We start from the raw sequence: 14154 nt of genomic DNA, 5'->3' as shown, positions 1-14154 counted from the left end.
TTAATACAATACAAAATAATTCCTAATCTCTTAGGAAACGAATCACAACGAAGATTAGAGAGCAAGAGAGATTTTGAGTACAAAAATAATGAACTAAATTGTGGTGCACTTAGGAATGATAATCACTAAATGTTAATCACTAAGATCCATCATTAAACAAGTCTTTGGACTTGTAGATGTAGGCTAATGGACGAACTAGCCATTATATGGTCATTGGGCATTTAAAAAAATAAAATACTTTAAGAACTAGTTGTTTTATGCTCGTTGGGGTTCAGAACCCAACGCAAACCATCCATGGTTTTCCCCAAACAGTCGACGGTTTCCTCAGGCAAGAAAGGCATTTAGATCTCTGCCTGAAACCGTCGATGCACCTAACCAAACCGTCGATGGTTTGCCCTGTTTCTTCAGTAACTTGATTTTTAGGTGCATGAATTGTTGTTTTAACCCATTCGTTTAACACTTCTCCCATTTTAAATAAAATTGAGTATAGGATATTTTCCATGTAAATCATGGTTTTTTCTTTAAAAAATTCTTAAGTATGAAACTTATGATTTAGGGATATCCTATATAATGTAACACCTCGAACCCCGAAATGGGACCTAAGGGTGAGAATATAATCTAACCTGTCACTGAATCTGATAAAACATCCAAAGATATAATACAATGGATGAGGGTCCGACCTCGTGGGGTTCCCAGGCACCCTAAACACATCCAATCACAAACATATACGCAATAAAAAAAGGTCATCTATATACAGATATGCAGTACCATACCAGAGTCTATACAAGAGCAGAACATGACTCTATCAAAACGTACAAACTAGGTGCCCAAATACATCTCAAAATGGCAGCCCAACAATATACAGTCCTAGCACTTAACCAAGCGCTAAACGCAATACATCGGCCACTACGCTCCCAACACCAGGACGCTAGTTTTGGTTACTCGAAGGACCTATAAAAATGTACATACAGTAGGGGTGAGACACCTTTAAGTAAGGAAGAACACATGTTATATCAGTGTGTGACATTTGAGTGTTATTATAATACACTAACATGCATAGATCAACAGTCAAAACAATCAAAACAGTTCCAGTATTTTCACAAACCAAGCAATACAATTTGGTGTCGTCACACCCTTCGGCTCGAAGCCGGACTTTCTGGTGGTATTTCACACCCTTCAGTAAAAATCGGTGATATGGTGGTATTTCACACCCTTTGGCCAACGCCGACAGTCTGGTGATATTTCACATCATTTGGCAAACGCCGGTGCCCTCGGTAACCTGACATAACATCAGCGTTGAACCAGTGCAGATCTAGTGTTCGCACACCCTTTGGCTTGAAAGCCGATCAATCTAGTGGTATTGCGCACTCTTCGGCAAAAGCTGGATTTTCAAACCTGGAACAATTTGGAACCCCGTTCCTATTTCACCAAAATACAACATATGCATGCTCATATAACCAAACAAACCACACCTATTTGGTAATCTAAATCATGGTTTTCCAAACAAATACATTTTAAACAAGTCAAAACACAGCCATCCCAATATCACAGTATAAATCAACATATACCCACGATTTTCAACAAAACCAGGGATGCAGCTCGTCGCCCCTTTTTCCCAAAACTGTAATAATGAAAAACCCATAGTTTTTCCTGCTAGATCCCCCTAAATGAGTAGCCAAAACACACATAGGACCGTGGACCACAATTCCATTGAGTCCGATTTCAAAAATAACCGATATAAACACAGTTCCCCTTACCTTTTTCCTAAAAAAAAATCCCGAACTCCAAGGCCCCTAAACAGCGAACCGAGTTCCAAAACCTACAAATCACAGTATAGAATATGTTCACAAGACCGTTACCTACAAAACTACCTGATCAAAATAAAAAACCGAGCCCTACCTCGATTTTTTGTCAAAACCCAAAAATCTCCAAAACGAGATTCCGATCTGTAGAAGTTGTAGAGAATCCTTCCATGATCCTCATGGTAACTTCAGATTTTCGATTCTAGCAATGATCAGCAAAGAAATCTAGAGAGAGAAAGTAAGGAGAGTTTTATAGAGAGAGAGAGAGAGATACGTTTTGAGTTTCTTAGTGAGGAAGTAAAGAAAAATTATATTTATAGCCCTTTGACCCGGGCAACTTTGTCGACAAAATGGTGTTCTCGTCTACGAATCCTGATATTCCCGATTTTCAAAACTCCTTGGTTTCTCTTCGTCGACGAGTTTTTGAATTTCTTCGATGAGAAGAACAAAGGCTTCGTTGACGAAATCTGGCTTCGTCGACGAAATCTGCCAAATTCCCAATTTGCCCCTCTCTTATTTATTTAAACCCATTTATCACAGTTCGGGTTCTTACATATCTATGTACTAGTATGCATATGCAATTGCTCAACTCTTGCTCAATAAACATGTGTGAAACAAAACAACAAGAGTTACAACAAATACTACCTCAAACACTCCCCATTACATATGTTTCTACATTAGTTTCCATTGGTATGGGCTTGAGCTCTTCTGATTGAGTGTCTTCTTGATCTTTTCCTATTTGTTTGTCCACTCAATCTATGCCTATGAGAATGCTCGCTTGATCTTTGCAGAAAACTCATATCTGTGTGATATCGCCACTCATACCTGCCACAACTTAGTATACAAAGATTAGTTTAACTAAGAACTACTAATGGGTTGTTATAATCAAAATACGAAAATTAGGATCATATAGCCACTTAGTGTAAGAACCCGAACCGTGGTATGTGGTTTTAATATTTGAAATAAGGGTAAAGTGGTAATTTGGGCAAGCTTCGTTGACGAAGCCAGAGTTCGTCGACGAAGTGCCTTCTATTCTCGGCAACAAAATTCAGTGTCTCGTCGACGAGGAGATCCCGAGGGATTTTGGAAAAAATTTAGACCCTCGACTCGTCAATGAGACCACCGTCTCGTCGACGAAGGCAATGGTGGACTCGTCGACGAGGACGCCAATTCGTTGACGAATTCACCCGAGTCAAAGGGCTATAAATATCCAAAAGGGTTGGTTCCAAGTTAAGTTAGCTTGATTTTCTCTCTCTCTCTCTCTCTCTCTCTCTCTCTCTCTCTCTCTCTCTCTCTCTCGATTTCTTCACTGTTCGTCACCTGATTCGTAAATCGGACATTACTGCGCGGATCAGGGAAGGATTCTCTACGTTTCTAGCGGATCAGAATTTCGTTTTGAGTGATTTTGGGTTTCAAGCTAAAATCGAGGTAAGGTTTGATTTTTGTTTCTAATTCAGAATATGTGTAGTAGTACGAATTGTAAGCATATATTGTACTGTGGTTTGCATGTTTTGGGGTCTCAGTTCATAGTTTTGGGGACCGTAGAGTTCGTAGTTGGAATTCGGGTTAAGGTAAGGGGATTCAGTTTATATCAATTTATTTTCGAAATTAGGATTGATAAACTTGTAGGCTATGATCGTATGTATGTTTTGGTAACTTATTTGGGGAAATCTATAGGGTAAAATACAGGATTTTCGGGTTAAAATTTTCGAGAAAATTTGGGGATTTCAGGTATTATCTCTGCTTTGTTTGGAAAACCGTTTGTTTTGTTTAAAGTGTATTATTGAGATGACTATTATCCATATTTGTATAAACTGTATACTTGAATTGGAAAACGATATGATTTGTCGTAAACCAAATAAGTGTGGTATGTAAGGTTGTATGTCATTGTTCCAAGTATTTTGCGAAACAACTATGTGACGGTTAATTACCATACGCTGATATGTATAAGAATGTGAGCTCCAAAATGACTCCAGGTTTTGTGAAATCGGCTAGTGACGGCTAATTACCGTACGCTGAAACAGCTATGTGGCGGCTAATTATTGTATGCTGCACCATGTACCGATGTGAAAATCGTGGGCGAGAGTGTTCGACTCTATATTCGAGGGTGTGAAATATCACTATGTATCCTGGCTGGTCACTGAGGGGTGTGAGCTACAATGTATTGGCAATGTAATCACTGTGAAGTTTCGGGTTTCATGGAGTAGTTGCGTGTTGGCAATGTAATCGCTGTGACACTTCGAATTCATGAAATAGTTGTGTACTAGTATGAGCTACATCATATTGGCAATGTAATCGCTGTGAAGCTTCGAGTTTCATAGCATAGTTGCGTATTAGTGTGACAACACTAACTGTATGTTTTGGGTATCGTATGTAATGGAATGAATTTGCGAAAATACTGGAATTATATGGAACTGTATGGAAATGTTTTGAATTGTATCATATTGTATAATGTTGTGTTTTGCGTAATATAACAATGGTATGCCACACGCTGATATAACCTGCTTTCTTCCTTATTGAGAGGTGTCTCACCCCAAATGTACGTACAATGTTTTCAGGTCCATCAGGTAGCCGTATTTAGCATCCTAGCAATCGAAAGCGGGGGTGTCATTAGCTGCTATTAGTACCTGATTAGGTACGAGCTCGGGTTGTCATGATGGTTTTTGTAGACACCCGGAGTGTGTACAATATTTATGGGATTGTATACCTTAGTACATACTCTGGTATGGTATGTTATATAGATAGATGAAGCATTTTCCATTGCGTAACTAATGAGTATGGATGCATATGTGTGTGTATAGGACATCCGTGTACCTCACGGGGTCGGACCCTCTTATTGTATTGTATCATGTATGTTTGAATTGATACAGAGACAGGTTAGATTACTATATTCACACCTGGGACCCATTTGCGGGTTTGGGGCGTGACAACTTGGTATCAGAACTAACTAGGTTACTAGATCTTGTAGACTTGGTTAGGAGTATTGATGTGTACATACCAGAGTATAGAATGTAGGAAATGGGTAGTGTTGGTCGAGGGTTGTTCTGTTGCTAGACCGGGATTTGTCGGTAGTATTCCGTGTTTTTCTTGGGATGACGATTCCAGTAAAGGTAGGGCAAATCATTGATGGATTCGTGTCGGTGTGACCGGGTAGGCTTAAAACTGTGAGAGTAATAGTTGACATGATTAAGATTATGATTGTGTTAACTGTGTACGATATAGGAATTCTAACCGATTCCTATTCTGTTTTCAGAATGGAACCCAAGGATAATAACTTGGAAAGTGGCTTCAAGGAGACGACAAACGATGAGTCTCCTTCCGTGTCTTGTGGTTTGGCGAGACAAGTGATCCATAAGATTGGGCAGAGTGTTAGGAGACGCAAGAGCTCTCCTATTGATGCGGGGTGTACCATCGAGAGGTTCACATGCATGCATCCTCCGACATTTATGGGAGGACCTGATCCGATAGTGGCGGAGGACTAGGTCGAGAAGACCGAGAGGATTTTGGAAGTCCTCCACTGCACTAAGAAGCAGAAGGTCTTGTACGCTACCTTCCAGCTGACTGGGGAGGCGAGCGTTGGTGGACAGCGGTTAGTCTGCTTAAGAGGCAGAGAGCTGGTCCATCTGGTATGACGTGGGGCCACTTCATGGAGGTATTTTTCGAGAGATACTTCTCGGTCTCCACTTGAGATACGAAGGCCGATGAATTTTTAGGCCTAACATAGGGAACTCTGACGGTGCAAGGCAGAGGTATGTTACCAGGTTTATCAAGTTGTCTCGATTTGCGCCGTACTTGGTTCTGAATGAGCACGAGAAGGCTTGGAGGTTTGAGAGGGGTCTAAGGAAAGACATCCGCCGTCTTGTGGAGATGCTACAGATCCATGAGTTCTCTATCCTGGTGGATAAAGCTACGATAGTTAAGACCAACCTTCGGGGAGATGAGGAAGCGCAGGATCATAATATTAAAATAATAGTAAAACACACTAACAACTCCTAAATTACCAATTGATGTTTCAATGGTTAGGCTTACGCGTATATAATTATTTGTATCTTGATTTGATTTTTTTCCACCTTAAGTTCCTATTTACAAGTTGTAGAATTTTGATTTTGAAAGTTTTAGAACAAAAATTTTGGGGTATCGTTTATAAATATGGAAAATTTGGAATTTAAATTTGTATAAATTTAGAACATAACATCATAATTTTTTATAAAAAGTTTCATACAAATTTAAATATATTCAAATCTAAAGTTAGAAATCTAGTTCAATTAATTATAAATTGATATTTCACATTAATTTAGGTTTCACCTACTTTTACTTGAGCCGATCGAGTGAAATCACACTCAATCGTGTCTTTAGAAAATGAGAAATAACTAGAATGAATATGATAGTAACAAATAATAAATTAAGTATAGTGCGACCAATCTAGAAATAATAAACAAAAAAGTTTTTTAAAAGGGGATCCAAATCTAACGAAAAATTTGCATTATAGATTGAAATGTGAATAATTGTGCTGAAGAATTTGAACTTCAAGAACATACATCAATTGTAAATAATGTTTTTAAATTGTTTTTAGTTTTAAAATATCAAGTTATTATTTGATTTCTATATAAAATAAAGTTACAAAGGTGATGATTTTATAATTACCTAAAATTTTATAATAAGTATGATTTGTCTCGAAATTCAAAGACACGATATTCTTACAATGTCTAAATTCTTTATTGAAAATTATGGTAATATTTTAATAATTAAAAAAAAAATTTAAGTAAGAACGAAATATAAAATTTTCTCAAATTGATACTGTCATGCCAACCGTGTGCTATTTGTCATCCCCTTTTGGAGAAAAATTTGGGACATCTTCCTTTTTATAAGGTATGACATTATTATAAAAATATTTTTTGACCTATGTACATCTTCCTTTTTTATCCTACTAATTTTTTTTTTCTTGCCTGTCCAGTTTATGGGGATGAACAAATTTTATTTTATTTTCATGTAAACTACAGTCAAAGCTGCAAATTTTTTTTTTAAAAAATAATAATATATTTTTTTGCATTCGTCTATCAATTTAAGTACGCAAAATTAACTTTTATATAGATTTAAATTATTATTTTATTATTAGATTGACCTGATTGTGGGATCATGATAAGCACTTCTTTTTTGTTTCTTCTACTCATTTTAATATGAAAAACTATTCCTACTTGTTCTAAGACATTCAAATGACTTAGGTATAAATTATTTATATTACATAAATTATTTATGTTGCTTTTAGGCAAGTATGAGAGATATAAAGATTAGTCTCATTATGCATTTGGAACTAATTAGTTAAATTTTTTAAAAAATTAATAAAATTTCAAAAATAAAAAATAAAAAATTGTCTCTTTAGCTCTCGTTCAAATGTGCAAATTTTTAAAATTATACTTGGAAGATTTTTTATCAAAGACTAAACACTTTTTAAATAGAGGTGGCAAAACGAACGGATAGGTCGAGTCCGGATGCATCGTAAATGGGTTAGATCATAAATAGGCCGGATCATAATAGATTAATGTTAAATAGGTCACACACATGTCAATCCTAACTGTCCAATTAAACGGGTCACGGGTGACTCGACCTGAACTCGGTTGAACCTGTTTACCATTTATTAAACAGATCAACTTCTCTAAATCCAAACCCATTTTAAATAGATGGGTCACAAGTGACCCGACGAGTCATAACTCATTTTGCCAGTCCTAGGGATGGCGTGAATTTAGATAGAGAAATGGTGAATTGGTTGTGAATAGATTTATTATTCTAATTCTGTCAGAGGCGCAAGAATAAAAAATAATGAAAATTGTAAAATTCAAAGAAATGGTAAAGGGAAGGAGAAGAATACGAAAAAAGCACCGAGTATATTCTATTGGTGAATTATTATTGTGTATGTTAAATTGATTGAGATATCCTTTCAAAATAAATTACACGACTATTTATATCATTTTCAAGTCAAATTTAGAATTACAATTGAAACTCAAATTATGTCCAAATCATTACTATTCCTAAATTGCACGATTATAAATCATAAATTCAATGATAATTATAATCATAATTTTAAGGAGTTATCAAACATTAAATAACATAATTATTATAATTGACTTCTTATGGTCTCGTGACATTCTTGATGACTAGACAAAAAATTATTACTGGACAACCTTTTATCGCGAAATGACTTGATGAGCTCTCTCGCCTAGTCGATTACTCATCGTTTCTCAAATTTGGTGATAAGTTATTTACCAATTGAGCAGTTGCTATATGTCCGAGCAACATAGATATATATATTTGCATGAGAACTCCAGCCACCGACGAACCATTTGGACCCCTTGGAGCGGCACCAAACCCACGGAGCGGCAACCTTCCTCCCCCCCCCCCCTTGATGCACCTCGCGGTTAAATCCGAATGTGGCCACGGTTTCCATTTGTCAACAGGACCGGCTCTTCACAATGTGGGGTCCTAGGCGAATGATTTAATTAGATGCCCTTAATATTTTGTTTAATTTTAATTTTTATTTAAAATTAATTTTGTTAGTTTTTTGAGATGCAAAATTATTAATTAAAATTTTAGATTCAAGATTACATTGTGACTTGAAAAAGAAAGAAGTAAATTACATTTACTTTACTTTTCAAAATACAATTTCATTTACTTTTAAAATAGTAAGAAAGTCAATGTATGGGAAGAGATAACATCATAAATAATGTTAACATTTTAAAAAAAAATTGAGGACCCAAACTTTTGAGATAGTGGGAAAATTAATATATGGGAAGAAATGACATTATAAATAATGTTAATATTAAAAAAAAATTAGGGGCCCTAGGCAAGCTGCTTAATGGCCTTATGGTCAGGCCAGTCCTGTCTGTCAGTTAGACATTCGGCCATCCAAAACCCAGGACTCAGGCCGAGGCACATCTCTGCTCGCAAAGATCTCAACTGGAAAGTCCAGATCCACCTCTGCCAACAAAGATCTCAACTGGGGTGAGTCTACTGGAATAGGACACTGAGGATACTCATTTTGACAAAAATGACACAAACAAAAGGTACACATTTTGAGTTTAAGTAAATTTAAACTAAATATTTGATAATTTGATATCATAATCAAGTAAATTTAAATTCAATTTAAAAGAGAGTCAATCAATGGGTAAGGTTGATAAGCCACTAGCAAGAATGGGCCCTATCTCAGGCATAGCTCCGCCCAATATGGTGTGGGCCCAAAGAGACAATCAAGGAGGCCGTGTACGTAATTTAAAATATCTAAAATCCAAATGCACTTGTCTCTTTCTTTCACCGCCCAGCAAATCGTTTGTCCTTTTGTATCTGTTTCGGGCCCAATAAAAAATTCTCAGTTCTTGCGTGAGATTCGTTCTTTGTTTATTCATTTTGAACGAAGGGTCCATTGTTGACTCCGTTTCATGGACGAAAAGGTTTTGGACCGTTTGGTCCATCCCCATTGCTTTTGTTCTTTTATTTTTCTTCATACTAGTTGGATTGCACGTGTATAAATTGATTTTCAAATTTATTAGAATAAAAATAAAATAAATATTAATTTAAATTATGATCCGACAAATATGTAAGTATAAACTCAAATTAGATACTTTTCAAACAAATTCTAAAAAATAAAGAATTACCAAAGATTAAAAGATGAGATGAAATTAATATATAATTATAGATCCTAATTTAAAGTCCATCATAGAATAAAGTTGGTTTGCAAGATGCTTGAATAAGAGAAAAAGATCTTTTGGAAAAAAAAAAAAAAGGATTTTAACTAGTGATTATTATATCATAAATTAAACTACAGGTGTTGATCGTATTTAAGTAAGAAGCAATAATTCTTAGTTTTTTAAACATAATAAATAGAACAAAGTCTTTGTCTTCTATGACCCCATAAATATATAATTCAATGTCTACTGATTCTTATAGTTTAAATTTAGAAAATTCTTATATTGAACATAAGGGAAAAAATCAATGATGACACTTACCCCCGTCACTTACAAATACATGTTTGTAGTCAACATAACCTACTAATTCAAAAAATCAAATCACTATTTTTGTCTAACTTAAATCCATATATATATATATACATATATATGAAATAAACACTACTATGTAGCACAATATGTTCAAATGTTTTTCTTTATTTGTACTTGTGTGTAAATAAAATTAAAGGCTTACTTGGATTAATCACGACAATAAGACCCAACTTTTAAAAGTTGTAAATGTCGGATTATATTCCGATTTTTTAGTTCATGACAACAGGCAAGTTGTAATAATTTAAAATAATAATAATAATAATAATAATAATAATAATAATAATAATAAGATATACATGAAGAGTTCAAATTCCTTCTTTCCCCCTCCCCCATGCAAGATAAAGCTATTTTTTTTTCTTAAATTCAATCTCATTCCCACTTGCTTGTATTTACTGCAAGCCCGCCTCCCCTTGCATGCGTACGTCCCCTTCGGCATGCAAATATTTCAAATTCACCCCTCCCCAATTTCCAGATCAGTTTCCAATTCATTTTTATAGAAAATTTTCAAAGAGTAAGTGAAAGAAAAAGTAAGAAAAAGATTTAGGGATGAATAGAAAATTTTTATACACTTAAAATTCTCACTCTCCCACTCTTTTCAAACTCATTTTTAAAATTCATTTTTAACCACGTTGGAGGAATAGATCAGGATAAGTAACTTGATTATGTCAGTTTTTTATAAAATATATACCTAAACTAAGTAAGTTTGATTATGCTAGATTTTTTTATAAAGTATATCCGAGTTTATTTGTAAGTAGTTTGATTATATTAGCTTTTTATAAATATACCAGAGTATATTTTGTTAAGAAATATTATAAATTTTCTTAGGTAATTCACAACATTATAATATTCTATTAAAACATCAATCTTGTGACAAGAGCTCATTTTAGTACATATTAAATAAATGAGTAAGGATGAGATTTTTTATGATGTTATATTTATTACATGTTTTATAATGAATAATGATGGAATTTTATTACATGTTTTATAATGAAAAACGATGAGATTTTTATAATACTATTTTATTACATAAATTATAATGGTATTATTAGCTTTGGTGTGTTCCCAAGAGGGAAGAATGAATTGGTATTTAAAATTTTTCTCCTAGGTTAATCTATCTAGAAGTAGTATTTACAAAACCTAGGGTCTGTCTATGCAATTTCCAAATGCGCAGATAAATATGATGTGAAAATTAAATCATACGCATCATTCACACCATAACATACATGTGCGGTAAATATAAAGTGCAGAAATATAAACAGACACATGATATGTTATCAGGTTTCGGCCAATTGTGCCTACGTCCCCGCCTCTAACTCGCAAGCCCAAGGATTCCACTAATGACTTACTTAACGGGTGGAGCAGCACCTAATACAACCATGTCAATTAGCATAGGACCGACCTCAACCTTTATAAACTCTCCTTGTGGGGCGGAGAAGGCCCTAGGTCAAATTCACAGGGCTGACCCCAACCTGATCCTTCCAGGTTAGATCAAACCCCCTCAGGCCACGCCTAGAAATACAACAGTATTTTTCATAATAAACTAGTACAGTGGTTATGCTTTCATGTAAAGCAGATATGTACCCAATACGCGCAATCACATACACATCAACAATGTTGGAAACGTAAGCTCAGTGATGTGTATTTTTGTGCAAGCCACACTCAGTAAGATATGGTCGTTAATATGTTTAAGAGTGTTCTAATCAAACTATTTCTTTGAAATAGTAAATATCAAATCTCAATAATAAACCAGGGTTTCAAAGATGCTGCAAATATTCAAAACAATTCAAAATATTTTCTTCAATGTAATATGCTCAAGAGTTGCTTGAAAGAATAATATAGATTGAAAAAAAAAAATATTTTACACAACAGAATCAAGCTATAGGAATCTTTGCAATGACAATGCAAAGATCCTTAAGCTACTAGGTTATTCCCAACACAAGACTAATTAAATGAAATCTATGGGAAAACCTTTGCTAACTCCCTAAAAATAAATCAATCAATCAAACAAGAACACTGAGAGTATTAGCCCTATCTAATAAACACAAGGACAATCAATATACTCTCACACTATCAAGATGTATCAAGGGAGTAAATATTTGAGAGTATTTTGGGCAAAATGTGATTTTGAGATAGAGAGGATTTTCTCTAATGATTTTTGGCTAATCTATCTCTAATCCTCACAAATGAACCCATATTTATAGGTAAGGGTAAAAATATAACCGTTTGGGACTTGTTGGGAATTATTAGAAAAGATTCAAAATGTTTAAACACATTTAACCCAACTTAACCTGATTTTATAGTGGTTAAATTAATTTTATGTAAGAACCTGAAATATGAAAAATGGGTTAAATATTAAGAGAGGGGAAAAATTGGAAATTTCCTGGGTCAAAGGGCTATAAAAGGAAATTCTCATTTCTTCCAAGCTAAGCAAACTTAGATTTTTATCTCTCTCTCTCTCTCTCTCTCTCTCTCTCTCTCTCTCTCTAAATCTCTCCTTACTCATTCTCTCTAGAATTCTTTGCCGATCATTGACGGAATCGGAAAACGGAAGCTACCACGAGGGTCGTGGAAGGATTCTCTACAACTTCTACGGATCAGAATCTCGTTTCGGAGATTTTCAGGTTTCGGCATAAAATCGAGTTAAGACTTGGTTTTCAATTCTGATCAGGTAGATTTGTAGGTAACTGTCTTGTGAACATATTCTGTACTGTGATTTGTAGGTTTTGGAACTCGGTTCGCTGTTTAGGGACCTTGGAGTTCGGAATTTGCTTACGAGGTTATGGTAAGGGGAACTATGTTTATATTGGTTATTTTTTAAATCGGACTCGGTGGAACTGTGGTCCACGGTCCTGTGTGTGTTTTGGTTACTCATTTGGGGGGATTTAATGGGAAAAACTATGGGTTTTTCATTATTACAGTTTTGGGAAAAAGGAGGCGAATGGCTGAATCTCGAGTTTTGTTGAAAATCGAGTATATGTGTGATTTATACTGTGATATTGGGATGACCGTGCCTTGACTTTGTTTAAATTGTATTTGTTTGGAAAACCATGATTTAGATTACCAAATGAGTGTGGTTTGTTTGGTTATATGAACATGCATGTGTGTGTGATATGTTGAAATGCTAGTAGGAACGCGGTTATGAAATTGTTGCAGGTACTGAGAGTATCCGGCTCTATATTCGAGGGTGTGTTATCACCTGCCATGTAGGCAAGAGTGTCCGGCTCTATATCCGAGGGCATGAGCCTATTCTGGCAGATTAGGCCGAAGGGTGTGGATCCACTAGTTTAGCGCCGGTATGATGCCATGGGAGTCGGGGACTAGCCATGTGCCGGTGGCACCGTGTTCACGAGTTGGCTACAGGCCAACATCGTATGTCGCAGGCCGGCTTTGGGCCGAAGAGTGTGATGACACTGAGGATTACTGATCATGTGTATGTATTGTCACGGGGCTGCGTATAAATGGCCGCCGTATGTGTGCGTGTATGCATTGTGTAAATTAGTACTGGAATGCATTCAACTGCGTGTATGTTGTGTCATGATAACACTCAAATGCCACACACTAATATAACCTGTGTTCTTCCTTACGGAGAGGTGTCTCACCCTTGCTGTACGTACATTTTTACAGGTCCTTCAAGTAATCGGAACTAGCGACCTGGTGTGGGGAGCGTAGTGGCCGGTGTACTGCGATTAGCACTAGGTAAGTGCTAGGACTATAATTTTGGTGGGTTGCCATTTTGGGATGTACTGGGCACCCGTTTGTACGTTTTGATAGAGCATTGTGTCTGCTCTTGTATAGGCTCTGGTATGGTACTGCATATGTATATAGAAGACCTTTTTCTGCTGCATATATGATTATGATTGGATGTATTTAGGGTGCCTGGGAACCCCACGAGGTCGGATTCTCATCCTTTGTACTATATCTGTGATGATTTGTATGATACAGGGACAGGTTAGATTACAATTTTCACCCCCGGGTCCCATTTCTGGGTTCGGGGCATGACATTTTAACCCGCCAAGGTTCGGGAGGCTAAACTGAGGTTCAATTGCCCAACCAGACTCAGCAATAAAGGTGTTCAATGCAATTCAGTCGCCCGAATTCAAGTTTAGTGACCCGAAACTAAGTCAGAAACATTTCTTCGTTAATTTGGGTGCCCAGTCATAGGTTGGGTAGCCCGAACTCGTGTGTTCGGTCGCCCGGGGTCTGATTTGAATACAAAGGTTCGGCAGCCCGAGTTGGTGAAAAGTAACCTTTTAAGGGTTCGGGCGCCTGAGGGCAATATGGTCATTTTGGGTTTGATCGCCCGA

This window comes from Malania oleifera, chromosome 1, assembly GCF_029873635.1.
Source record: "Malania oleifera isolate guangnan ecotype guangnan chromosome 1, ASM2987363v1, whole genome shotgun sequence".
NCBI lineage: Eukaryota > Viridiplantae > Streptophyta > Magnoliopsida > Santalales > Ximeniaceae > Malania > Malania oleifera.
This window is presented reverse-complemented; position numbering follows the sequence as displayed.